The 27,413-nt window shown below is 41.2% G+C and overlaps 3 non-coding genes across 3 annotated transcripts; 2 read left to right on the plus strand and 1 right to left on the minus strand.

Annotated features, from left to right (window-relative positions):
* The first annotated feature begins 11,731 nt into the window (after positions 1 to 11,731).
* LOC140310839 (U5 spliceosomal RNA) lies at positions 11,732 to 11,845 on the plus strand. Its single transcript, XR_011916872.1, has one exon. It is a non-coding gene; the product is annotated as a U5 spliceosomal RNA (small nuclear RNA).
* Positions 11,846 to 12,153: 308 nt separating this feature from the next.
* On the plus strand, positions 12,154 to 12,337 carry LOC140310474 (U2 spliceosomal RNA). The gene has a single exon (XR_011916540.1). It is a non-coding gene; the product is annotated as a U2 spliceosomal RNA (small nuclear RNA).
* Positions 12,338 to 15,604: 3,267 nt separating this feature from the next.
* LOC140310611 (U5 spliceosomal RNA) lies at positions 15,605 to 15,718 on the minus strand. The gene has a single exon (XR_011916665.1). It is a non-coding gene; the product is annotated as a U5 spliceosomal RNA (small nuclear RNA).
* Between the last annotated feature and the right edge of the window lie 11,695 nt (positions 15,719 to 27,413).

Genomic DNA, 27,413 nt, shown 5'->3' on the forward strand with positions numbered 1-27,413 from the left:
GAATGCCCAACCTTACATCATCAAAAGCGAGATCAGAGGTGTTTGGCTGCAAGAAGGCCATAGTTTTCCAAAAGCGGGTAAGGTGCGAATGTCCGACTAAATATCAACAAAATTTGGGGCGGAGGTCTTCGGATGCAAGTGGGTGTGAATGTCCGACTATATTTGGTGAAAAGCAGGTGAAGCAAGGTCTGAATGCCCAACCTTACATCATCAAAAGCGAGATCAGAGGTGTTTGGCTGCAAGAAGGCCATAGTTTGCCAAAAGCGGGTAAGGTGCGAATGACCGACTAAATATCAACAAAAGTGGGGGCGGAGGTCTTCGGATGCAAGTGGGTGTGAATATCCCACCATACAAGTATGGTGGAGAGGAAGCTGTGAATGGCCGACCATAGTAAAAGGCGGGTGAGAGAAGGTGCGAATGTCAAACCATACATAATCAAAACAGGGAGCGGAGGTGTTCTGCTGTAAGAAGGTGTTAATGTCCAACCATAGTTGGTAAAAAGCGGGTAAGAAAAGGTTAAAATACCCGACTGTACACAATCAATAGCGGGAGCGGAGTTGTTCGGCTACTAAAAGGTGTGAAAGTCCGACCATGGTTTGTAAAAAGCGGGTAAGAAAAGGTGCGAATGCCCGACAATGTATGATCAAAAGAGGGAGTGGAGGTTTTCGGCTGCAAGAAGGTCTGAATGTCCAACCATAATTTGTAAAAACCGGGGAAGAAAAGGCTCGAAAGCCCGACTATACACCATCAAAAGTGGGAGCGGAGGTGTTCAGCTGCAAGACGGTCTGAATGTCCATCAATAATTGCTAGAGTACATGAAAGAAAATTTTCGAATATCAAACTGCACATGATCATAAGCGGGAGAGGAGGTGTTCAGCTGCAAGAAGGTGTGAATGTCTACCCATAATTACTGAAAAATGGGTAAGAAAAGGTGCGAATGCCTAACCATACATCATCAAAAGAGGGAGCGGAGGTGTTCCGCTGTAAGACGGTGTGAATGTCCAACCATAGATGGTAAAAAGCGGGTAAGAAAAGGTTAAATTACCCGACTGTACACAATCAAAAGAGGGAGCAGAGTTGTTCAGCTAAGAGAAGGTGTGAAAGTCCGACCTTCGTTTGTAAAAAGCGGGTAAGAAAAGGTTCGTATGCCCGAATATACACCATCAAAAGCGGAAGCGGAGGTGTTCGGCTGCAAGATATTGTGAACGTCCGACCAAAGTTTGTAAAAAGCAGTTAAGAAAAGGTTCGAAAATCTAACCAAACATAATCAAAAGCGGGAGCAGAGCTGTTCGACTGGAAGTAGGTGTGAATGTCAGATCATAATTTGCAAAAAGCTGATGAGAAAGGGTGAGAATGCCCGACTATACACCATCAAATGCGGTAGATGAGTTGTTCGGCTGTGAGTAGGTGTGAATCTCCAACCATAATTGCTGAAAAATGTGTTAGAAAAGGTAAAAATGCCGGTCCATACATCATCAAAATCGGGAGAGGTGGTGTTCAGCTGCAAGAAGGTCTAAATGTCCATCAATAATTGCTAGAAAACATGAAAGAAAATTTTCGAAAATCAAACCACACATGATCATAAGTGGGAGAGGAGGTGTTCAGCTGCAAGAAGGTGTGAATGTCCACCCATAATACCTGAAAAATGGGTAAAAAAAAGGTGCGAATGCCCAACCATACATCATCAAAAGCAGGAGTGCATGTGTTCGGCTACAAGAAGGTGTGAACGTCCAACCAAAGTTTGTAAAAAGCAGTTAAGAAAAGGTTCGAATATCCAACCATACATAATCAAAAGCGGGAGCAGAGCTGTTCGACTGCAAGTAGGTGTGAATGTCAGATCATAATTTGCAAAAAGCTCATGAGAAAGGGTGAGAATGCCCGACTATACACCATCAAATGCGGTAGCGGAGTTGTTTGGCTGTGAGTAGGTGTGAATCTCCAACCATAATTGCTGAAAAATGTGTTAGAAAAGGTAAAAATGCCGGTCCATACATAATCAAAATCGGGAGAGGTGGTGTTCAGCTGCAAGAAAGTCTAAATGTCCATCAATAATTGCTAGAAAACATGAAAGAAAATTTTCGAAAATCAAACCACACATGATCATAAGTGGGAGAGGAGGTGTTCAGCTGCAAGAAGGTGTGAATGTCCACCCATAATACCTGAAAAATGGGTAAAAAAAAGGTGCGAATGCCCAACCATACATCATCAAAAGCAGGAGTGCATGTGTTCGGCTACAAGAAGGTGTGAACGTCCAACCAAAGTTTGTAAAAAGCAGTTAAGAAAAGGTTCGAATATCCAACCATACATAATCAAAAGCGGGAGCAGAGCTGTTCGACTGGAAGTAGGTGTGAATGTCAGATCATAATTTGCAAAAAGCTCATGAGAAAGGGTGAGAATGCCCGACTATACACCATCAAATGCGGGAGCGGAGTTGTTCGGCTGTGAGTAGGTGTGAATCTCCGACCATAATTGCTGAAAAATGTGTTAGAAAAGGTAAGAATGCCGGTCCATACATCATCAAAAGCGAGAGAGGTTGTGTTCGGCTGCAAGTAGGTGTGACTGTTCGACTAAAGTTTGTAAAAAGTGGGTAAGACAAGGTGCGAATGCTTGACAATGTATGATCAAAAGCGGGAGCGGAGGTGTTCAGCTGCAAGAAGGTCTACATGTCCATCAATAATTGCTAGAAAACATGAAAGAAACTTTTCGAAAATCAAACCACACATGATCATAAGTGGGATAGGAGGTGTTCAGCTGCAAGATGTTAATGTCCACCCATAATTCCTGAAAAATGGGCAAAAAAAAGGTGTGAATGCCCAACCATACATCATCAAAAGCAGGAGTGGAAGTGTTTGGCTACAAGAAGGTGTGAACGTCCAAACAAAATATGTAAAAAGCAGTTAAGAAAAGGTTCGAATATCCGACAATGTATGATCAAAAGAGAGAGCGGAGGTTTTCGGATACAAGAAGGTTTAAATGTCCCACCATAGTTTGTAAAAAGCGGGTAAGAAAAGGTTCGAATGCCCGACTATACACCATCAAAAGCGGGAGCAGAGGTGTTCCGCTGTAAGACGGTGTGAATGTCCGACCATAGTTGGTTAAAAGCGGGTAAGAAAAGGTTAAAATACCCGACTGTACACAATCAATAGCAGGAGCGGAGTTGTTCGGCTACAAGAAGGTGTGAAAGTCCGACCATGGTTTGTAAAAACCGGGAAAAAAAGGCTCGAAAGCCCGACTATACACCATCAAAAAGAAGGTTTGAATGCCCATCAATAATTGCTTTAAAACAAGAAAGTAAATTTTCGAATATCAAACCGTACATGATCATAAGCGGGAGAGGAGGTGTTCTACTGTAAGACGGTGTGAATGTCCGATCATAGTTGGTAAAAAGCGGGTAAGAAAAGGTTAAAATACCCGACTGTACACAATCAAAAGAGGGAGCGGAGTTGTTCAGCTAAGAGAAGGTGTGAAAGTCCGACCATGGTTTGTAAAAAGCGGGTAAGAAAAGGTTTGTATGCCCGAATATACACTATCAAAACCGGAAGCGTAGGTATTCGGCTGTAAGAAGGTGTGAACGTCCGACCAAAGTTTGTAAAAAAGCAGTTAAGAAAAGGTTCGAAAATCTAACCAAACATAATGAAAAGCGGGAGCAGAGCTGTTCGACTGCAAGTAGGTGTGAATGTCAGAGAATAATTTGCAAAAAGCTGATGAGAAAGGGTGAGAAATCCCGACAATACACCATCAAATGCGGTAGCGGAGTTGTGCGGCTGTGAGTAGGTGTGATTCTCCAACCATAATTGCTGAAAAATGTGTTAGAAAAGGTAAGAATGCCGGTCCATACATCATCAAAAGCGGGAGAGGTGGTGTTCGGCTGCAAGTAGGTGTGAATGTCCATTAATAATTGCTTTAAAACATGAAAGAAAATTTTCGAATATGAAACCTTACATGATCAAAAGCGGGAGAGGAGGTGTTCAGCTGCAAGAAGGTGTGAATGTCCAGCCATAATTACTCACAAACGGGTGAGAAAAGGTACTATTGCCAGACCATATATGATCAAAACAGGGAGTGGAGGTGGTTCAGCTGCAAGAAGGTTTGAATGTCCGACTAAAGTTTGTAAAAAGCGGGTAAGACAAGGTGTGAATGCCCGACAATGTATGATCAAAAGAGGAGCGGAGGTTTTCGGCTGCAAGAAGGTCTGAATGTCCACCCATAATTACTGAAAAATGGGTAAGAAAAGGTGCGAAAGCCCAACCGCATATGATCATAAGTGGATGAGAAGGTGTTCGACTGCAAGTAGGTGTGAATGTAAGATCATAATTTGTAAAAAGCGGGTAAGAAAAGGTAAGAATGCCCAACCATAAATGATCAAATGCGGCAGCAGAGTTTAGGCTGGTATTTATCAATGTCTAGATAGATTTCAACAAAAATCAACGTTGTACTTTGCAGTAAAAGAAAGTGCAAATCAAAAGTTTTAGGAATCCGAGAATAAGCTTAGTTTCATGAGTTCTGCACGATTTCGGATTTTATGTATAAAATGAATTTCTTCACGCAAACTAAGTTAACACTGCTTTGTCCTTCATATGTACCCATTTCTACATATATTTCAAGCATAAACTTCCTCATATTACCCTGAATGAGAAAGAGCCACACTTGTGATTAAGCCATACCTCCCTTTTGAGGAGTTCTGCATGATTTGGGATTTTATCTATAAAATTAATTCCTTCACTCAAACTATGTTAAAACGGCTTTTACCTTCATATTTATCAATGTCTCGATATATTTAAACAAAAAAACAACGTTGTACTTTGCAATAAAAGAAAGAGCAAATCAAAAGTTTTAGGAATCCGAGAATAAGCTTATTTTCATGAGTTCAACACGATTTCGGATTTTATGTATAAAATTAATTCATTCACTCAAACCAAGTTAAAACTGCTTTTTCCTTCATATTTATCAATGTCTAGATCGACTTCAACAAAGAACAACATTGTATTTTGCAGTAGAAGAAAGAGCAACACTGAAGGATCAGGAATCCGAGAATAAGCTTCTTTTCATACGTTCTGCATGATTTGGGATTTTATGTATAAAATGAATTCCTTCACTCAAACTAAGTTAACACTGCTTTGTCCTTCATATGTACCCATTTCTACATATATTTCAAGCATAAACTTCCTCATACTACCCTGAATGAGAAAGAACCACACTTGTGATTAAGCCATACGCCCCTTTTGAGGAGTTCTGCATGATTTTGGATTTTATCTATAAAATCAATTCCTTCACTCAAACTATGTTAAAACGGCTTTTACCTTCATATTTATCAATGTCTCGATAGATTTAAACAAAAAAACAATGTTTTACTTTGCAGTAAAAGAAAGAGCCAATCAAAAGTTTTAGGAATCCGAGAATAAGCTTATTTTCATGAGTTCTGCACGATTTCGGATTTTATGTATAAAATGAATTTCTTCACGCAAACTAAGTTAACACTGCTTTGTCCTTCATATGTACCCATTTCTACATATATTTCAAGCATAAACTTCCTCATATTACCCTGAATGAGAAAGAGCCACTCTTGTGATTAAGCCATACGCCCCTTTTGAGGAGTTCTGCATGATTTTGGATTTTATCTATAAAATCAATTCCTTCACTCAAACTATGTTAAAACGGCTTTTACCTTCATATTTATCAATGTCTCGATAGATTTAAACAAAAAAACAATGTTGTACTTTGCAGTAAAAGAAAGAGCCAATCAAAAGTTTTAGGAATGCGAGAATAAGCTTATTTTCATGAGTTCTGCACGATTTCGGATTTTATGTATAAAATGAATTCATTCACTCAAACCAAGTTAAAACTGCTTTTTCCTTCATATTTATCAATGTCTAGATCGACTTCAACAAAGAACAACATGGTATTTTGCAGTAGAAGAAAGAGCAACACTGAAGGATCAGGAATCCGAGAATAAGCTTATTTTCTTATGGGCAAGTGGGAGCTGCTTTGTCCTTCATATTTATCAATGTGTAGATGGATTTCAACTTCTTCTACTGCAAAGTCCAATGTTTTTCTTTGTTGAAGTCGATCTAGACATTGATGAATATGGAAGGACAAAGCAGTTTTAACTTGGTTTGAGCAAAGCAATTCATTTTATAGCAAAATCCGAAATCGTGCAGAACTCATGAAAGCAGGCTTATACTCGGATTCCTGAAACTTTAGATTTGCTCTTTCTTTTACTGCAAAGTACAACGTTGTTTTTTTGTTTAAATATTTCTAGACATGGTAAATATGAAGGACAAATCAGTTTTAACATAGTTTGAGTGAAGTAATGCATTTTATAAGCAAAATCCCAAATCATGCAGAACTCACGAAATGCTTTTTCTCGCTTTTCACTGCTTTTTACAAACTTTGGTCGGACGGTCAAACCTTCTTGCATCCGAACACCTCCGCTTCCGCTTTTGATGATGTATGGTCCAGTATTCTTACCTTTTCTAACACATTTTTCAGCAATTATGGTCGGACATTCACACCTACTCACAGCTGGACACCTCCGCTCCCGCTTTTGATCATACAATGTCGGGACATCGCTCCTTGTCTTACCAGCTTTTTACAAACTTTAGTCGAACATTCACACCTTCTTGCAGCTGAACACCTCCGCTCCCGCTTTTGATGATGTATAGTCGGGCTTTCGAGCCTTTTCTTACCCGGTTTTTACAAGTTATGGTTGGACATTCAGACCTTGCAGCCGAACACCTCCGCTCTCTCTTTTGATCATACATTGTCGGGCATTCGCACCTTGTCTTACCCGCTTTTTACAAACTATAGTCAGACATTCACACCTTGCAGCTGAACCTCCGCTCCCTGTTTTGATCATGTATGGTCTGGCAATACTACCTTTTCTTCCCCCGTTTGTGAGTAATTATGGCTGGACATTCACACCTACTTGCAGTCGAACTGCTCTGCTCCCGCTTTTGATTATGTTTGGTTTGGATATTCGAAACTTTTCTTAACTGCTTTTTACAAACCATGGTCGGACTTTCACACCTTCTTGTAGCCGAACAACTCCGCTCCCGCTATTGATTGTGTACAGTCGGGTATTTTAACCTTTTCTTACCTGCTTTTTACCAACTATGGTCGGACATTCACACCGTCTTACAGCGGAACACCTCCGCTCCCGCTTTTTATGGTGTATAGTCGGGCATTCGAACCTTTTCTTACCCGCTATTTACAAACTATGGTATGACATTCAAACCTTCGTGTATCCGAAAACCTCCGCTCTCTCTTTTGATCATACATTGTCGGACATTCGCACCTTTTCTTACCCGCTTTTTACAAACCATGGTCGGACTGTCACACCTTCCTGTAGCCGAACACATCCGCTCCCGCTATTGATTGTGTACAGTCGGGTATTTTAACCTTTTCTTACCCGCTTTTTACCAAGTATGGTCGGACATTCACACCTCCGTACAGCGGAACACCTCCGCTCCCTCTTTTGATGGTGTATGTTCGGGCATTCAAACCTTTTCTTACCCGCTTTTTCCAAACTATGGTCGGCTATTCACAGCTTCCTCTCCACCATACTTGTATGGTGGGATATTCACACCCACTTGCATCCGAAAACCTCCGCCCCAAATTTTGTTGATATTTAGTCGGACATTCGCACCTTACCCGCTTTTGGCAAACTATGGCCTTCTTGCAGCCAAACAACTCTGATCTTGCTTTTGATGATGTAAGGTTGGGCATTCAGACCTTGCTTCACCTGCTTTTCACCAAATATAGTCGACATTCACACCTTCTTGCAGCCGAACACTTCCGCTCCACCTTTTAGTGTTCTATCACACCTTTTTTTTCACCGCATTTTATACATTATGGTTGGAAATTTTCAACCACTTTCATCCGAAGACCTCTCCTCCCGCTTTTGTTAATATATTTGAACTTTAGTTTGACATTCAAACCTTCTTGCAGCTGAACCACCTCCGCTCCCTGTTTTGATCATATATGGTCTGGCAATACTACCTTTTCTTACCCGTTTGTGAGTAATTATGGCTGGACATTCACACCTACTTGCAGCCGAACACAACCTCTCTCGCTTTTGATGATGTATGGACCGGCATTTTTACCTTTTCTAACACATTTTTCAGCAATTATGGTCGGAGATTCACACCTACTCACAGCCGAACAACTCCGCTCCCGCATTTGATGATGTATAGTCGGCATTCTCACCCTTTCTCATCAGCTTTTTGCAAATTATGATCTGACATTCACACCTACTTGCAGTCGAACAGCTCTGCTCCCGCTTTTGATTATGTTTGGTTGGATATTCGAACCTTTTCTTAACTTCTTTTTACATATTTTGGTTGGACGTTCACACCTTCTTGTAGCCGAACACTTCCACTCCTGCTTTTGATGATGTATGGTTGGGCATTCACACCTTTTTTTTGCCCATTTTTCAGGAATTATGGTTGGACATTCACACCTTGCAGCTGAACACCTCCTATCCCACTTATGATCATGTGCGGTTTGATTTTCGAAAAGTTTCTTTCATGTTTTCTAGCAATTATTGATGGACATGTAGACCTTCTTGCAGCTGAACACCTCCGCTCCCGCTTTTGATCATACATTGTCAGGCATTCGCACCTTGTCTTACCCACTTTTTACAAACTTTAGTCGAACAGTCACACCTTTTGCAGCCGAACACCACCTCTACCGCTTTTGATGATGTATGGTCCAGCATTCTTACCTTTTCTAACACATTCTTCAGCAATTATGGTCGGACATTCACACCTACTCAGAGCCGAACACCTCCGCTCCCGCATTTGATAGTCTATAGTCGGGCATTCTACAGCGGAAAAGACTCATTCTTATGTTTGGTTAGATATTCGAACCTTTTCTTAACTGCTTTTTACAAACTTTGGTCGGACGTTCACAATATCTTGCAGCCGAACACCTCCGCTTCCGCTTTTGATGGTGTATATTCGGGCATACGAACCTTTTCTTACCCGCTTTTTACAAACCAAGGTCGGACTTTCACACCTTCTCTTAGCTGAACAACTCCGCTCCCTCTTTTGATTGTGTACAGTCGGGTATTTTAACCTTTTCTTACCCGCTTTTTACCAACTATGGTCGGACATTCACACCTTCGTACAGCGGAACACCTCCGCTCCGTCTTTTGATGGTGTATGTTCGGGCATTCAAACCTTTTCTTACCCGCTTTTTCCAAACTATGGTCGGCTATTCACAGCTTCCTGTCCACCATACTTGTATGGTGGAATATTCACACCCACTTGCATCCGAAGACCTCCGCCCCAAATTTTGTTGATATTTAGTCGGACATTCGCACCTTACCCCGCTTTTGGAAAACTATGGCCTTCTTGCAGCCAAACACCTCTGATCTCGCTTTTGATGATGTAAGGTTGGGCATTCAGACCTTGCTTCACCTGCTTTCACCAAATATAGTCGGACATTCACACCTTCTTGCAGCCGAACACTTCCGCTTTTAGTGTTCTATGAGGCATTCACATATTTTTTTTCACCGTATTTTATAGATTATGGTTGGAAATTCTTACCCACTCTCATCCGAAGACCTCTCCTCCCGCTTTTGTTAATATATAGTCGGGCATTCGAACCTTTTCTTACCCGCTTTTTACAAATTATGGTCGAACATTCACACCTACTTGCAGCTGAATACTTCCGCTCCACCTTTTAGGTATGTATGGTTGGCATTTGCAAAGCTTTTTATACTGATTGCTGAAGATTAAGTTGTACTTTCTCAAACTACAACATTTTTTTATTTGTTGAAACTTGATTTGAAGTGGATAAATAAGGAGGACAAACAGTTTTAAGTCAGGCTGATAGAAGGAATTAATTTTATAGCAAAATCTGTACTTCGTCATATGTCGAGAGATGCTTATTGCTGAAGAAGTTCTTTCTCATTCTACAAAGTACAACGTTGTTTATCGTTGAAACTTGATTAGACATGAATAAATATGAAGGACAAAGCAGTCTTAACTTGGTTTGAGTTAAGGAATTCGTTTTATAGGAGAATCCGAATTCGTGCATAACTCATAAAATAGAGCATATTTTCGGATTCCTGAAGAATGATTCTGGTTCTTTCTCATAATACAAAGTTTGTTGTTTATTTTTGAAACTTCATCAGAAGTGAAGAAATAAATGAATGCCTATCAACAAATGTGGGATCTAAACTCTACTGCTTCCTCTAAAATAATTTCCTTTCTCAATTTAGAAATGTGTGTGTGTAAGTCACAACACCCGTGACACCAAAACGGCTTTCTTTTCTCTCTTTTCTCTACACTCTGCACTGTGAGCACACACACCAAATCAGAAAGGCTTTTTTCTCTCTTTTCTACATTATGGACTGTGGGGACACAAAACCGCTCTCTCTCTTTTTTTTTTTTTATCGTGTGCCAGGGCGTGTTCTCACGTATTAGATTATGCTTAAGATACGAATGGGTTTATCAGTCACATCAGAATCCATACATACTGATCCTCCCGTAATAAAATGGTCGGATCTTATCAAACACACTTTGTTTCTTGTGACAATCAAGTCAGCGAAACAGCGTATACACGTCAAGACACTGAATCAAGTTTGCCACAAGAACTCATAAGTTTGGCAGTATTGCTCTGCCGTCAGCAATCATACACCCATTTTATTTTCGTGAGACATGTGCAGGCACCTGTTCATCTACTGTTCTATCACTATGAATTAGTGTTCTATTATCAATAAGGTTACTTCTACAACTACTATCAAAGTATGTCCGGACTTCTTATTTTGTCAGTTGCTATATATGAATAAGTGGGTAGCTACTGACAAGCATTAAGCATGTCACACAGCCCAAACATATAACATTTCAGGACACACCACACAGTTAACAACCACAGTGAAGTGTCAAAGCCCAAACATTCAACAGGACACTTACACAACACATTCAAATCAAACAGTCAGACAACATACAAGAACATATACCCCAGCCGGCATTGCTCCCTGCCTATTTTCCTACAGCTCACTATGTGTGCGCACACCTTTATTCACAAACTCTTCAACTTATACTCTTTTACCGAAGCTGCTACAGCTCGATTGGCCGAATACCCTTAGATCCTATTTCGGTGAATTTGACATCTGCCTTACATGTAAGAGATTAGCGGTTTAGCAGTTTTAATTTAGTTTGAGTGAAGGAATTCATTTTATAGCAAAATCCGAAATCGTGAAGCACTCATGAAAGTAAGCTTATTCTCGGATTCCTGAAACTTTAGATTTGCTCTTTCTTTTACTGCAAAGTACAACGTTGTTTTTTTTGTTTAAATCTTTCTAGACATGGTAAATATGAACGACAAAGCAGTTTTAACATAGTTTGAGTGAAGGAATTCATTTTATAGATAAAATCCCAAGAGTCTGCAGAGAAAAGAGAGTGAATGCGAAGTAGACTTTAACACGGCTATGGGAGCGAGCCGAGTGTCGGCTAACCGGGAGAATTGCTTGAAAGAAACGCGACACCGAATGAGCGGTCAGAACAAAGCCTCAATACGGGATTCTCGTGGTGTTTTTGTTGCTGCCTTGTCTTTTGCATAGAGTAAAAGACAAGGCAGCCATCGAATAGGGCCCGATTGTTCCTACTTGGTCAGCCGAGGAGCAAGGGGGGGGGGGCAAGCGTCTCAACCAAGCAAAGCTCACCATGGGGAAGGTGGCTATACCAACTAGCCTGATGCCCTGCTCCCGCAGTGACGGATAATCGTACTCTGGTTTCTCTTCATAACATACAAGTCTTTCGCCTTTTACTAAAGATTTCTGTGGAGAGCAGCACTAATGAGTTGTTTCTATTATTGGCAGGCTTTACCTTTGCGGGTGAAGCCCTTTCTGTCTGTGCAAAAGAAATCTTGCTACTGTGCAGAGTGACTTCTCTGAGTAGAGTCGCCTTACTTGTTGCGACTGTGCCGATGTTCGAAGCTGGAGTGCAAAGTTGTTGCTTGAATGGTGCTTGCTGGAGCATGCGGGAGTGCAAAGTTATACCATTTAAAAGGGCTGAAGAGTGCTCAGTGCAGCGGGTGGGCGGAGGTGCAACGTGACACTCTGGCCACCTATGGCCATAAAAAGAACACTGCTACAAGTGCGCATTGTGCCAGCAAGGGCCCTCGGACCTGAAACAGTGGACAGTTATCGCTTCTCGGCCTTTTGGCTAAGATCAAGTGTAGTATCTGTTCTTATCAGTTTAATATGTCCTCTATACGAGGACAACATATTAAATGGATTTTTAAGAATAGGAATTGAAAAAGAAGCTTGCTCCGTTCACTCCAAGCCTCGACCCGGTACTGCAGTGCCGCTGGGAACGGTGCGCTCTCCTCTGCTCTTGTGAAAAAGCAAACAGCGGTGCAGGATGGAAGTTTCAGGGAGCCCAAGATGAAACTTTCTTTTAATCTGCTGAGAAAAGAGAGTGAATGCGAAGTGGACTTTAACACGGCTCTGGGAGTGAGCCGAGTGCGGGCTAACCGGGAGAATTGCTTGAAAGAAACGCAACACCGAATGAGTGGTCAGAACAAAGCCTCAATACGGTGTTCCCGTGGTGTTTGTGGCTGCCTTGTCTTTTGCACAGAGTAAAAGACAAGGCAGCCATCGAATAGATTGTTCCTACTTGGTCAGCCGAGGAGCAGGGGGGGGGGGGGGGGGGGGGGGGGGGGGGGGGGCAAGCGTCTCAACCAAGCAAAGCTCACCAAGTAGGAACAATCGGGCCCTTTTCGATGGCTGCAACACCTGAAAGAGATATTGATGCGAGACCCGATCAAATGCTTTTTCAAAGTCTAAATTTAAGATGACAAGCTGGGTGTTTCTGTCTCTAGCGTAATCAATGATGTCTCGAATCAGTACGAGGCTGTCGGTGAGTTTTCTCCCTGAGATGGCACAAGCTTGGTCTGGGTGAATTACCTCCTCTAAAACAGAGGACATCCGTGTCGCTAAAACCTTGCTAAAAAGTTTACAGTCAAAGTTTAAAAGTGTGATGGGCCTCCAATTCTTTAGGTCAGTCTTATCATTTTTTTTATAAAGTAGAGTCACTATTCCCACTCTAAAACTGTCAGGCAGTCGGTCGAGTTTTTCAAAATCTTTAAAAACATCTAAAATGTCTGATGATAAAAGGTCCCAATAGGTCAGATAGAATTCTGCAAGAAGCCCGTCTAAACCCGGAGCTCGACTTCTCTTAAAACCTGTTAGGCATTTTTTTAACTCTAAAGCAGTAAAATTCTGTGTCAAGTGTGCATTCTCTTTTACGGTTTTGTCAACGAATTTTAAGATTTCTGCCGATGTTTCCAAGTGCACTGGTTTCTCTTTGTACATGTTACTATAAAAGGTATGTACAGTTTCAATCATCTCTTGTGTGGATTTTGTTAAAAACCCATCTTCTCTTTTTAGATTTTGTATACACTCCTTTTTATTTATAACTTTCTTTCTTTTTCACCTTCCTCAATTTCCTGCTCCCTGCTTCTTACAAAAATTCCTTTACTCTTTATTTCTGCTGAAACTGACATTTCCTTTTTGACATCTTTGATTTCTTCTTTAAAGTCTATGCCACACTGATTTAGTTTAAAGTAGCGCTGTAAGCGTTTATGTAGTCCCATCATACATCTATTCTCTTTCCTTTTTTTACGTTTACCTTGCTGTTTAAAAAAAGTCTGGGTCGTTTCCTTCACCATTTCCCACCATTGTGCATGTGTTTCGTAGAGGTCTTGAAGGGTCTGCCACTCTTTATAACATTCCCTGTACTGACTGACTATGATTTCATCCTCCAACAGGGAACAGTTGAGTTTCCACAGACCACTTCCTACCGTCACACCAGAAGGGGGTGAAAGGGTGCAGGAGAGCATAAGGTGGTCTGAAAAGAAAACAGGGGTTAATCTAACATCAGTGGGTGGGCAATCTCTAGTAAAGAAATAATCAATGTGAGAGGCTCTGGTGCCATCATGACTAAACCAGGTGAAGCCCTCCTCTCTGGGATGAATGGTTTTAAAACAGTCAGTAAGCTTAAAATCCCTGCATATGCCCTGAAGTAAAATCGAAGTCTTATCCACTTTAAAATCTACCCCTGCTCTTTTTCTATCTTTCCTGCTCAAGATACAGTTAAAATCCCCTCCTACAACTAAAGGTACTTGCCCTAGCATGTAAAGCTGTATATCTTCTAAAAGGTCATACCTTTCATTTTTTCCATTGAAACCATAAATATTTAAGAGGTTAAAGTCTTGCCCCATAAAATTCAAGTGTGCTAAAAGTGCCCGTCCGTCTCTCACCACTGTGCTACCTTTCACCAGAACATGCGGATTTTTAATTAGAATGGCCACACCATCATTTTTATTTTGATTTGAGCCACTCCATATCGATAAATGGGGCCACATTTCCTCCCATTGTCTATGGTTTTTTAAAAAAGGTAGTCCACATTCTTGTATTAAAAACACATCTGATTTTATGGAGTCTAAGAAGGATAAAATACTCTGGGCTCTTGTCTTTGATTTCACACTTCTCACATTTAGTGTTGAGAAGGTGAGAACCATTAAAAGCATAAAGGAAAGTAGGTATGTCATTTTCGTTTTTCTAAGTTATCAAAACAAATTACACACAGGTTATTTCTTGGGAAACTAGCTCTTCCTTCATTTCTTTAGGTGAAAAGTGAGTAGGGTGATCTATATTTCCTTTTCGGACTCTCGGTGTTGGCCTCTGACGCAATGTTGCATTTAACTTTGAGTCCCTGGGGGTTGATTGCAGAGCTGAAGTTAAAAAGGAGACCTCATTTGGTGAGTCGGAGGGGAAAACTCTATGTTCTTCCACTGAAGAACTGTCTGAAAGGGACCTAACCCTTCCCCTCTTCTCTGATACCACTGGGGAATCAGAGGCTCAGATGCCGTCCTCTTCGGCTGTTGACCTTCGGGGAGGTGAGTATCTTCACTAGACTCACCTGTCTGCTCTTCCTCCTCATTTAGCGTAGCTCCACCCTCTGCCTGTGAATTCTCACAGACTTCAACACTGAGTGGTGAGGCCTCTACAGGCCCCTCCCCTTTTTGCTCCTCACTTCCAATCCAAGCTTTTGGCGGGAAGTTTGAATTTATTGGGTCAACCTCTTCACTTTGTTCACCAACTGCCACCTTTGGTCCTTCTCTTTGTTGGCTTGACTGTGGCTTTACCGTCTTTAATTTGTTGGCAAAAGATTTAGGGCAATCTCTGAAGAGGTGATTTAATTCTCCACAGAGATTACATTTCCTGCCATTTGGACACTCTCCAAAAGTTTGCCCAATTTCTCTGCTCTTCCCACATAACACCTTGGTACAAGCCTCAACCAGGTGCCCATGCTCACCACACTTGCGGCAGAACTTGGGCTGCCCCTGGTAGTGGATGTAACCTCGGTTTTCAAGGTGGCCAGAGTGTCGCCCACCCGCTGCACTGAGCACTCTTCAGCCCTTTTAAATGGTATAACTTTGCACTCCCGCACGCTCCAGCAAGCACCATTCAAGCAACAACTTTGCACTCCAGCTTCGAACATCGGCACAGTCGCAACAAGTAAGGCAACTCTACTCAGAGAAGTCACTCTGCACAGTAAGAAGATTTCTTTTGCACAGACAGAAAGGGCTTCACCCGCAAAGGTAAAGCCTGCCAAAAATAGAAACAACTCATTAGTGCTGCTCTCCACAGAAATCTTTAGTAAAAGGCGAAAGACTTGTACGTTATGAAGAGAAACCAGAGTACGATTATCCGTCACTGCGGGAGCAGGGCATCAGGCTAGTTGGCATAGCCACCTTCCCCATGGTGAGCTTTGCTTGGTTGAGACGCTTGCTCCCCCCCCCCTTGCTCCTCGGCTGACCAACTAGGAACAATCGGGCCCTATTCGATGGCTGCCTTGTCTTTTACTCTGTGCAAAAGACAAGGCAGCAAGAAAAACACCACGAGAATCCCGTATTGAGGCTTTGTTCTGATCGCTCATTCGGTGTCGCGTTTCTTTCAAGCAATTCTCCCGGTTAGCCCACACTCGGCTCGCTCCCATAGCCGTGTTAAAGTCTACTTCGCATTCACTCTCTTTTCTCAGCAGACTCTTGGGATTTTATCTATAAAATGAATTCCTTCACTCAAACTATGTGAAAACTGCTTTGTCCTTAATATTTACCATGTCTAGAAAGATTTAAGCAAAAAAAAACAACGTTGTACTTTGCAGTAAAAGAAAGAGCAAATCTAAAGTTTCAGGAATCCGAGAATAAGCTTACTTTCATGAGTTCTTCACGATTTCGGATTTTGCTATGAAATGAATTCCTTCACTCAAACTAAATTAAAACTGCTAAACCGCTAATCTGTTATATGTAAGGCAGATGTCAAATTCACCGAAATAGGATCAAAGGGTATTCGGCCAATCAAGCTGTAGCAGCTTCGGTAAAAGAGTATAAGTTAAAGAGTTTGTGAATAAAGGTGTGCGCACACATAGTGTGCTGTACGAAAATAGGCAGGGAGCAATGCCGGCTGGGGTATATGTTCTTGTATGTTGTCTGACTGTTTGATTTGAATGTGTTGTGTAAGTGTCCTGTTGAATGTTACATGTTTGGGCTTTGACACTTCACTGTGGTTGTTAACTGTGTGGTGTGTCCTGAAATGTTATATGTTTGGGCTGTGTGACATGCTTAATGCTTGTCAGTAGCTACCCACTTATTCATATATAGCAACTGACAACATAAGAAGTCCGGACATACTTTGATAGTAGTTGTAGAAGTATCCTTATTGATAATAGATCACTAATTCATAGTGATAGAACAGTAGATGAACAGGTGCTTGCACATGTCTCACGAAAATAAAATGGGTGTATGATTGCTGACGGCAGAGCAATACTGCCAAACTTATGAGTTCTTGTGGCAAACTTGATTCAGTGTCTTGACGTGTATACGCTGTTTCGCTGACTTGATTGTCACAAGAAACAAAGAGTGTTTGATAAGATCCGACCATTTTATTACGGGAGGATCAGTATGTATGGAATCTGATGTGACTGATAAACCCATTCGTATCTTAAGCATAATCTAATACGTGAGACAACGCCCTGGCACACGATAAAAAAAAAAAAAAGAGAGAGAGCGGTTTTGTGTCCCCACAGTCCATAATGTAGAAAAGAGAGAAAAAAGCCTTTCTGATTTGGTGTGTGTGCTCATAGTGCAGAGTGTAGAGAAAAGAAAGCCGTTTTGGTGTCACGGGTGTTGTGACTTACACACACACATTTCTAAATTGAGAAAGGAAATTATTTTAGAGGAAGCACTAGAGTTTAGATCCCACATTTGTTGATAGGCATTCATTTATTTCTTCACTTCTGATGAAGTTTCAACAATAAACAACAAACTTTGTATTATGAGAAAGAACCAGACTCATTCTTCAGGAATCCGAAAATAAGCTCTATTTTATGAGTTATGCACGAATTCGGATTCTCCTATAAAACGAATTCATTAACTCAAATCAAGTTAAGACTGCTTTGTCCTTCATATTTATTCATGTCTAATCAAGTTTCAACGATAAACAACGTTGTACTTTGTAGAATGAGAAAGAACTTCTTCAGCAATAAGCATCTCTCGACATATGACGAAATACAGATTTTGCTATAAAATTAATTCCTTCTATCAGCCTGACTTAAAACTGTTTGTCCTCCTTATTTATGCACTTCAAATCAAGTTTCAACAATTAAAAAAAATTTGTAGTTTGAGAAAGAACAACTTAATCTTCAGCAATCAGTATAAAAAGAGGTGCAAATGCCAACCATACATACCTAAAAGGTGGAGCGGAAGTATTCAGCTGCAAGTAGGAGTGAATGTTCGACCATAATTTGTAAAAAGCGGGTAAGAAAAGGTTCGAATGCCCGACTATATATTAACAAAAGCGGGAGGAGAGGTCTTCGGATGAGAGTGGGTGAGAATTTCCAACCATAATCTATAAAATACGGTGAAAAAAAATATGTGAATGCCTCATAGAACACTAAAAGCGGAAGTGTTCGGCTGCAAGAAGGTGTGAATGTCCGACTATATTTGGTGAAAAGCAGGTGAAGCAAGGTCTGAATGCCCAACCTTACATCATCAAAAGCGAGATCAGAGGTGTTTGGCTGCAAGAAGGCCATAGTTTGCCAAAAGCGGGTAAGGTGCGAATGACCGACTAAATATCAACAAAAGTGGGGGCGGAGGTCTTCGGATGCAAGTGGGTGTGAATATCCCACCATACAAGTATGGTGGAGAGGAAGCTGTGAATGGCCGACCATAGTAAAAGGCGGGTGAGAGAAGGTGCGAATGTCAAACCATACATAATCAAAACAGGGAGCGGAGGTGTTCTGCTGTAAGAAAGTGTGAATGTCCAACCATAGTTGGTAAAAAGCGGGTAAGAAAAGGTTAAAATACCCGACTGTACACAATCAATAGCGGGAGCGGAGTTGTTCGGCTACTAAAAGGTGTGAAAGTCCGACCATGGTTTGTAAAAAGCGGGTAAGAAAAGGTGCGAATGCCCGACAATGTATGATCAAAAGAGGGAGTGGAGGTTTTCGGCTGCAAGAAGGTCTGAATGTCCAACCATAATTTGTAAAAACCGGGGAAGAAAAGGCTCGAAAGCCCGACTATACACCATCAAAAGTGGGAGCGGAGGTGTTCAGCTGCAAGACGGTCTGAATGTCCATCAATAATTGCTAGAAAACATGAAAGAAAATTTTCGAATATCAAACTGCACATGATCATAAGCGGGAGAGGTGTTCAGCTGCAAGAAGGTGTGAATGTCTACCCATAATTACTGAAAAATGGGTAAGAAAAGGTGCGAATGCCTAACCATACATCATCAAAAGAGGGAGCGGAGGTCTTCCGCTGTAAGACGGTGTGAATGTCCGACCATAGATGGTAAAAAGCGGGTAAGAAAAGGTTAAATTACCCGACTGTACACAATCAAAAGAGGGAGCGGAGTTGTTCAGCTAAGAGAAGGTGTGAAAGTCCGACCTTGGTTTGTAAAAAGCGGGTAAGAAAAGGTTCGTATGCCCGAATATACACCATCAAAAGCGGAAGCGGAGGTGTTCGGCTGCAAGATATTGTGAACGTCCGACCAAAGTTTGTAAAAAGCAGTTAAGAAAAGGTTCGAATATCTAACCAAACATAATCAAAAGCGGGAGCAGAGCTGTTCGACTGGAAGTAGGTGTGAATGTCAGATCATAATTTGCAAAAAGCTGATGAGAAAGGGTGAGAATGCCCGACTATACACCATCAAATGCGGTAGCGGAGTTGTTCGGCTGTGAGTAGGTGTGAATCTCCAACCATAATTGCTGAAAAATGTGTTAGAAAAGGTAAAAATGTCGGTCCATACATCATCAAAATCGGGAGAGGTGGTGTTCAGCAGCAAGAAGGTCTAAATGTCCATCAATAATTGCTAGAAAACATGAAAGAAAATTTTCGAAAATCAAACCACACATGATCATAAGTGGGAGAGGAGGTGTTCAGCTGCAAGAAGGTGTGAATGTCAACCCATAATACCTTAAAAATGGGTAAAAAAAAGGTGCGAATGCCCAACCATACATCATCAAAAGCAGGAGTGCATGTGTTCGGCTACAAGAAGGTGTGAACGTCCAACCAAAGTTTGTAAAAAGCAGTTAAGAAAAGGTTCGAATATCCAACCATACATAATCAAAAGCGGGAGCAGAGCTGTTCGACTGCAAGTAGGTGTGAATGTCAGATCATAATTTGCAAAAAGCTCATGAGAAAGGGTGAGAATGCCCAACTATACACCATCAAATGCGGTAGCGGAGTTGTTTGGCTGTGAGTAGGTGTGAATCTCCAACCATAATTGCTGAAAAATGTGTTAGAAAAGGTAAAAATGCCGGTCCATACATAATCAAAATCGGGAGAGGTGGTGTTCAGCTGCAAGAAGGTCTAAATGTCCATCAATAATTGCTAGAAAACATGAAAGAAAATTTTCGAAAATCAAACCACACATGATCATAAGTGGGAGAGGAGGTGTTCAGCTGCAAGAAGGTGTGAATGTCCACCCATAATACCTGAAAAATGGGTAAAAAAAAGGTGCGAATGCCCAACCATACATCATCAAAAGCAGGAGTGCATGTGTTCGGCTACAAGAAGGTGTGAACGTCCAACCAAAGTTTGTAAAAAGCAGTTAAGAAAAGGTTCGAATATCCAACCATACATAATCAAAAGCGGGAGCAGAGCTGTTCGACTGGAAGTAGGTGTGAATGTCAGATCATAATTTGCAAAAAGCTTATGAGAAAGGGTGAGAATGCCCGACTATACACCATCAAATGCGGGAGCGGAGTTGTTCGGCTGTGAGTAGGTGTGAATCTCCAACCATAATTGCTGAAAAATGTGTTAGAAAAGGTAAGAATGCCGGTCCATACATCATCAAAAGCGAGAGAGGTTGTGTTCGGCTGCAAGTAGGTGTGAATGTCCAGCCATAATTACTCACAAACGGGTAAGAAAAGGTACTATTGCCAGACCATATATGATCAAAACAGGGAGCGGAGGTGGTTCAGCTGCAAGAAGGTTTGAATGTCCGACTAAAGTTCAAATATATTAACAAAAGCGGGAGGAGAGGTCTTCGGATGAGAGTGGTTGAAAATTTCCAACCATAATGTATAAAATGTGGTGAAAAAAAGGTGTGATAGAACACTAAAAGGTGGAGCGGAAGTGTTCGGCTGCAAGAAGGTGTGAATGTCCGACTATATTTGGTGAAAAGCAGGTGAAGCAAGGTCTGAATGCCCAACCTTACATCATCAAAAGCGAGATCGGAGGTGTTTGGCTGCAAGAAGGCCATAGTTTTCCAAAAGCGGGTAAGGTGCGAATGTCCGACTAAATATCAACAAAATTTGGGGCGGAGGTCTTCGGATGCAAGTGGGTGTGAATGTCCGACTATATTTGGTGAAAAGCAGGTGAAGCAAGGTCTGAATGCCCAACCTTACATCATCAAAAGCGAGATCAGAGGTGTTTGGCTGCAAGAAGGCCATAGTTTGCCAAAAGCGGGTAAGGTGCGAATGACCGACTAAATATCAACAAAAGTGGGGGCGGAGGTCTTCGGATGCAAGTGGGTGTGAATATCCCACCATACAAGTATGGTGGAGAGGAAGCTGTGAATGGCCGACCATAGTAAAAGGCGGGTGAGAGAAGGTGCGAATATCAAACCATACATAATCAAAACAGGGAGCGGAGGTGTTCTGCTGTAAGAAGGTGTGAATGTCCAACCATAGTTGGTAAAAAGCGGGTAAGAAAAGGTTAAAATACCCGACTGTACACAATCAATAGCGGGAGCGGAGTTGTTCGGCTACTAAAAGGTGTGAAAATCCGACCATGGTTTGTAAAAAGCGGGTAAGAAAAGGTGCGAATGCCCGACAATGTATGATCAAAAGAGGGAGTGGAGGTTTTCGGCTGCAAGAAGGTCTGAATGTCCAACCATAATTTGTAAAAACCGGGGAAGAAAAGGCTCGAAAGCCCGACTATACACCATCAAAAGTGGGAGCCGAGGTGTTCAGCTGCAAGACGGTCTGAATGTCCATCAATAATTGCTAGAAAACATGAAAGAAAATTTTCGAATATCAAACTGCACATGATCATAAGCGGGAGAGGAGGTGTTCAGCTGCAAGAAGGTTTGAATGTCTACCCATAATTACTGAAAAATGGGTAAGAAAAGGTGCGAATGCCTAACCATACATCATCAAAAGAGGGAGCGGAGGTGTTCCGCTGTAAGACGGTGTGAATGTCCAACCATAGATGGTAAAAAGCGGATAAGAAAAGGTTAAATTACCCGACTGTACACAATCAAAAGAGGGAGCGGAGTTGTTCAGCTAAGAGAAGGTGTGAAAGTCCGACCTTGGTTTGTAAAAAGCGGGTAAGAAAAGGTTCGTATGCCCGAATATACACCATCAAAAGCGGAAGCGGAGGTGTTCGGCTGCAAGATATTGTGAACGTCCGACCTTGGTTTGTAAAAAGCAGTTAAGAAAAGGTTCGAATATCTAACCAAACATAATCAAAAGCGGGAGCAGAGCTGTTCGACTGGAAGTAGGTGTGAATGTCAGATCATAATTTGCAAAAAGCTGATGAGAAAGGGTGAGAATGCCCGACTATACACCATCAAATGCGGTAGATGAGTTGTTCGGCTGTGAGTAGGTGTGAATCTCCAACCATAATTGCTGAAAAATGTGTTAGAAAAGGTAAAAATTCCGGTCCATACATCATCAAAATCGGGAGAGGTGGTGTTCAGCTGCAAGGTCTAAATGTCCATCAATAATTGCTAGAAAACATGAAAGAAAATTTTCGAAAATCAAACCACACATGATCATAAGTGGGAGAGGAGGTGTTCAGCTGCAAGAAGGTGTGAATGTCCACCCATAATACCTGAAAAATGGGTAAAAAAAAGGTGCGAATGCCAAACCATACATCATCAAAAGCAGGAGTGCATGTGTTCGGCTACAAGAAGGTGTGAACGTCCAACCAAAGTTTGTAAAAAGCAGTTAAGAAAAGGTTCGAATATCCAAACATACATAATCAAAAGCGGGAGCAGAGCTGTTCGACTGCAAGTAGGTGTGAATGTCAGATCATAATTTGCAAAAAGCTCATGAGAAAGGGTGAGAATGCCCGACTATACACCATCAAATGCGGTAGCGGAGTTGTTTGGCTGTGAGTAGGTGTGAATCTCCAACCATAATTGCTGAAAAATGTGTTAGAAAAGGTAGAAATGCCGGTCCATACATAATCAAAATCGGGAGAGGTGGTGTTCAGCTGCAAGAAGGTCTAAATGTCCATCAATAATTGCTAGAAAACATGAAAGAAAATTTTCGAAAATCAAACCACACATGATCATAAGTGGGAGAAGAGGTGTTCAGCTGCAAGAAGGTGTGAATGTCCACCCATAATACCTGAAAAATGGGTAAAAAAAAGGTGCGAATGCCCAACCATACATCATCAAAAGCAGGAGTGCATGTGTTCGGCTACAAGAAGGTGTGAACGTCCAACCAAAGTTTGTAAAAAGCAGTTAAGAAAAGGTTCGAATATCCAACCATACATAATCAAAAGCGGGAGCAGAGCTGTTCGACTGGAAGTAGGTGTGAATGTCAGATCATAATTTGCAAAAAGCTGATGAGAAAGGGTGAGAATGCCCGACTATACACCATCAAATGCGGGAGCGGAGTTGTTCGGCTGTGAGTAGGTGTGAATCTCCGACCATAATTGCTGAAAAATGTGTTAGAAAAGGTAAGAATGCCGGTCCATACATCATCAAAAGCGAGAGAGGTTGTGTTCGGCTGCAAGTAGGTGTGACTGTTCGACTAAAGTTTGTAAAAAGTGGTTAAGACAAGGTGCGAATGCTTGACAATGTATGATCAAAAGCGGGAGCAGAGGTGTTCAGCTGCAAGAAGGTCTACATGTCCATCAATAATTGCTAGAAAACATGAAAGAAACTTTTCGAAAATCAAACCACACATGATAATAAGTGGGATAGGAGGTGTTCAGCTGCAAGGTGTGAATGTCCACCCATAATTCCTGAAAAATGGGCAAAAAAAAGGTGTGAATGCCCAACCATACATCATCAAAAGCAGGAGTGGAAGTGTTTGGCTACAAGAAGGTGTGAACGTCCAAACAAAATATGTAAAAAGCAGTTAAGAAAAGGTTCGAATATCCGACAATGTATGATCAAAAGAGAGAGCGGAGGTTTTCGGATACAAGAAGGTTTAAATGTCCCACCATAGTTTGTAAAAAGCGGGTAAGAAAAGGTTCGAATGCCCGACTATACACCATCAAAAGCGGGAGCAGAGGTGTTCCGCTGTGAGACGGTGTGAATGTCCGACCATAGTTGGTTAAAAGCGGGTAAGAAAAGGTTAAAATACCCGACTGTACACAATCAATAGCAGGAGCGGAGTTGTTCGGCTACAAGAAGGTGTGAAAGTCCGACCATGGTTTGTAAAAACCGGGAAGAAAAGGCTCGAAAAACCGACTATACACCATCAAAAAGAAGGTTTGAATGCCCATCAATAATAGCTTTAAAACAAGAAAGTAAATTTTCGAATATCAAACCGCACATGATCATAAGCGGGAGAGGAGGTGTTCTACTGTAAGACGGTGTGAATGTCCGACCATAGTTGGTAAAAAGCGGGTAAGAAGAGGTTAAAATACCCGACTGTACACAATCAATAGCGGGAGCGGAGTTGTTCGGCTACTAAAAGGTGTGAAAGTCCGACCCTGGTTTGTAAAAAGCAGGTAAGAAAAGGTTCGAATGCCCGAACATACACCATCAAAAGAGGGAGCGGAGGTGTTCCGCTGTAAGACGGTGTGAATGTCCGATCATAGTTGGTAAAAAGCGGGTAAGAAAAGGTTAAAATACCTGACTGTACACAATCAAAAGAGGGAGCGGAGTTGTTCAGCTAAGAGAAGGTGTGAAAGTCCGACCATGGTTTGTAAAAAGCGGGTAAGAAAAGGTTTGTATGCACGAATATACACTATCAAAACCGGAAGCGTAGGTATTCGGCTGTAAGAAGGTGTGAACGTCCGACCAAAGTTTGTAAAAAAGCAGTTAAGAAAAGGTTCGAAAATCTAACCAAACATAATGAAAAGCGGGAGCAGAGCTGTTCGACTGCAAGTAGGTGTGAATGTCAGAGAATAATTTGCAAAAAGCTGATGAGAAAGGGTGAGAAATCCCGACAATACACCATCAAATGCGGTAGCGGAGTTGTGCGGCTGTGAGTAGGTGTGATTCTCCAACAATAATTGCTGAAAAATGTGTTAGAAAAGGTAAGAATGCCGGTCCATACATCATCAAAAGCGGGAGAGGTGGTGTTCGGCTGCAAGTAGGTGTGAATGTCCATTAATAATTGCTTTAAAACATGAAAGAAAATTTTCGAAAATGAAACCTTACATGATCAAAAGCGGGAGAGGAGGTGTTCAGCTGCAAGAAGGTGTGAATGTCCAGCCATAATTACTCACAAACGGGTAAGAAAAGGTACTATTGCCAGACCATATATGATCAAAACAGGGAGCGGAGGTGGTTCAGCTGCAAGAAGGTTTGAATGTCCGACTAAAGTTTGTAAAAAGCGGGTAAGACAAGGTGTGAATGCCCGACAATGTATGATCAAAAGAGGAGCGGAGGTTTTCGGCTGCAAGAAGGTCTGAATGTCCACCCATAATTACTGAAAAATGGGTAAGAAAAGGTGCGAAAGCCCAACCGCACATGATCATAAGTGGATGAGAAGGTGTTCGACTGCAAGTAGGTGTGAATGTAAGATCATAATTTGTAAAAAGTGGGTAAGAAAAGGTAAGAATGCCCAACCATAAATTATCAAATGCGGCAGCAGAGTTTCGGCTGGTATTTATCAATGTCTAGATAGATTTCAACAAAAGACAACGTTGTACTTTGCAGTAAAAGAAAGTGCAAATCAAAAGTTTTAGGAATCCGAGAATAAGCTTATTTTCATGAGTTCTGCACGATTTCGGATTTTATGTATAAAATGAATTTCTTCACGCAAACTAAGTTAACACTGCTTTGTCCTTCATATGTACCCATTTCTACATATATTTCAAGCATAAACTTCCTCATATTACCCTGAATGAGAAAGAGCCACACTTGTGATTAAGCCATACCTCCCTTTTGAGGAGTTCTGCATGATTTGGGATTTTATCTATAAAATTAATTCCTTCACTCAAACTATGTTAAAACGGCTTTTACCGTCATATTTATCAATGTCTCGATATATTTAAACAAAAAAACAACGTTGTACTTTGCAATAAAAGAAAGAGCAAATCAAAAGTTTTAGGAATCCGAGAATAAGCTTATTTTCATGAGTTCAACACGATTTCGGATTTTATGTATAAAATGAATTCATTCACTCAAACCAAGTTAAAACTGCTTTTTCCTTCATATTTATCAATGTATAGATCGACTTCAACAAAGAACAACATTGTATTTTGCAGTAGAAGAAAGAGCAACACTGAAGGATCAGGAATCCGAGAATAAGCTTCTTTTCATACGTTCTGCATGATTTGGGATTTTATGTATAAAATGAATTCCTTCACTCAAACTAAGTTAACACTGCTTTGTCCTTCATATGTACCCATTTCTACATATATTTCAAGCATAAACTTCCTCATACTACCCTGAATGAGAAAGAACCACACTTGTGATTAAGCCATACGCCCCTTTTGAGGAGTTCTGCATGATTTTGGATTTTATCTATAAAATCAATTCCTTCACTCAAACTATGTTAAAACGGCTTTTACCTTCATATTTATCAATGTCTCGATAGATTTAAACAAAAAAACAACGTTGTACTTTGCAGTAAAAGAAAGAGCCAATCAAAAGTTTTAGGAATCCGAGAATAAGCTTATTTTCATGAGTTCTGCACGATTTCGGATTTTATGTATAAAATGAATTCATTCACTCAAACCAAGTTAAAACTGCTTTTTCCTTCATATTTATCAATGTCTAGATCGACTTCAACAAAGAACAACATGGTATTTTGCAGTAGAAGAAAGAGCAACACTGAAGGATCAGGAATCCGAGAATAAGCTTATTTTCTTATGGGCAAGTGGGAGCTGCTTTGTCCTTCATATTTATCAATGTGTAGATGGATTTCAACTTCTTCTACTGCAAAGTCCAATGTTTTTCTTTGTTTAAGTCGATCTAGACATTGATGAATATGGAAGGACAAAGCAGTTTTAACTTGGTTTGAGCAAAGCAATTCATTTTATAGCAAAATCCGAAATCGTGCAGAACTCATGAAAGCAGGCTTATACTCGGATTCCTGAAACTTTAGATTTGCTCTTTCTTTTACTGCAAAGTACAACGTTGTTTTTTTGTTTAAATATTTCTAGACATGGTAAATATGAAGGACAAATCAGTTTTAACATAGTTTGAGTGAAGTAATGCATTTTATAAGCAAAATCCCAAATCATGCAGAACTCACGAAATGCTTTTTCTCGCTTTTCACTGCTTTTTACAAACTTTGGTCAGACGGTCAAACCTTCTTGCATCCGAACACCTCCGCTTCCGCTTTTGATGATGTATATTCGGGCATTCGAACCTTTTTTTACCCGCTTTTTACAAACCATTGTCGGACTTTCACACCTTCTTGCAGCCGAACACCACCTCTCCCGCTTTTGATGATGTATGGTCCAGTATTCTTACCTTTTCTAACACATTTTTCAGCAATTATGGTCGGACATTCACACCTACTCACAGCTGGACACCTCCGCTCCCGCTTTTGATCATACAATGTCGGGACATCGCTCCTTGTCTTACCAGCTTTTTACAAACTTTAGTCGAACATTCACACCTTCTTGCAGCTGAACACCTCCGCTCCCGCTTTTGATGATGTATAGTCGGGCTTTCGAGCCTTTTCTTACCCGGTTTTTACAAGTTATGGTTGGACATTCAGACCTTGCAGCCGAACACCTCCGCTCTCTCT

This window comes from Leuresthes tenuis, unplaced genomic scaffold, assembly GCF_036924035.1.
Source record: "Leuresthes tenuis unplaced genomic scaffold, fLeuTen1.0.hap1 SCAF_6, whole genome shotgun sequence".
Classification (NCBI taxonomy): domain Eukaryota; kingdom Metazoa; phylum Chordata; class Actinopteri; order Atheriniformes; family Atherinopsidae; genus Leuresthes; species Leuresthes tenuis.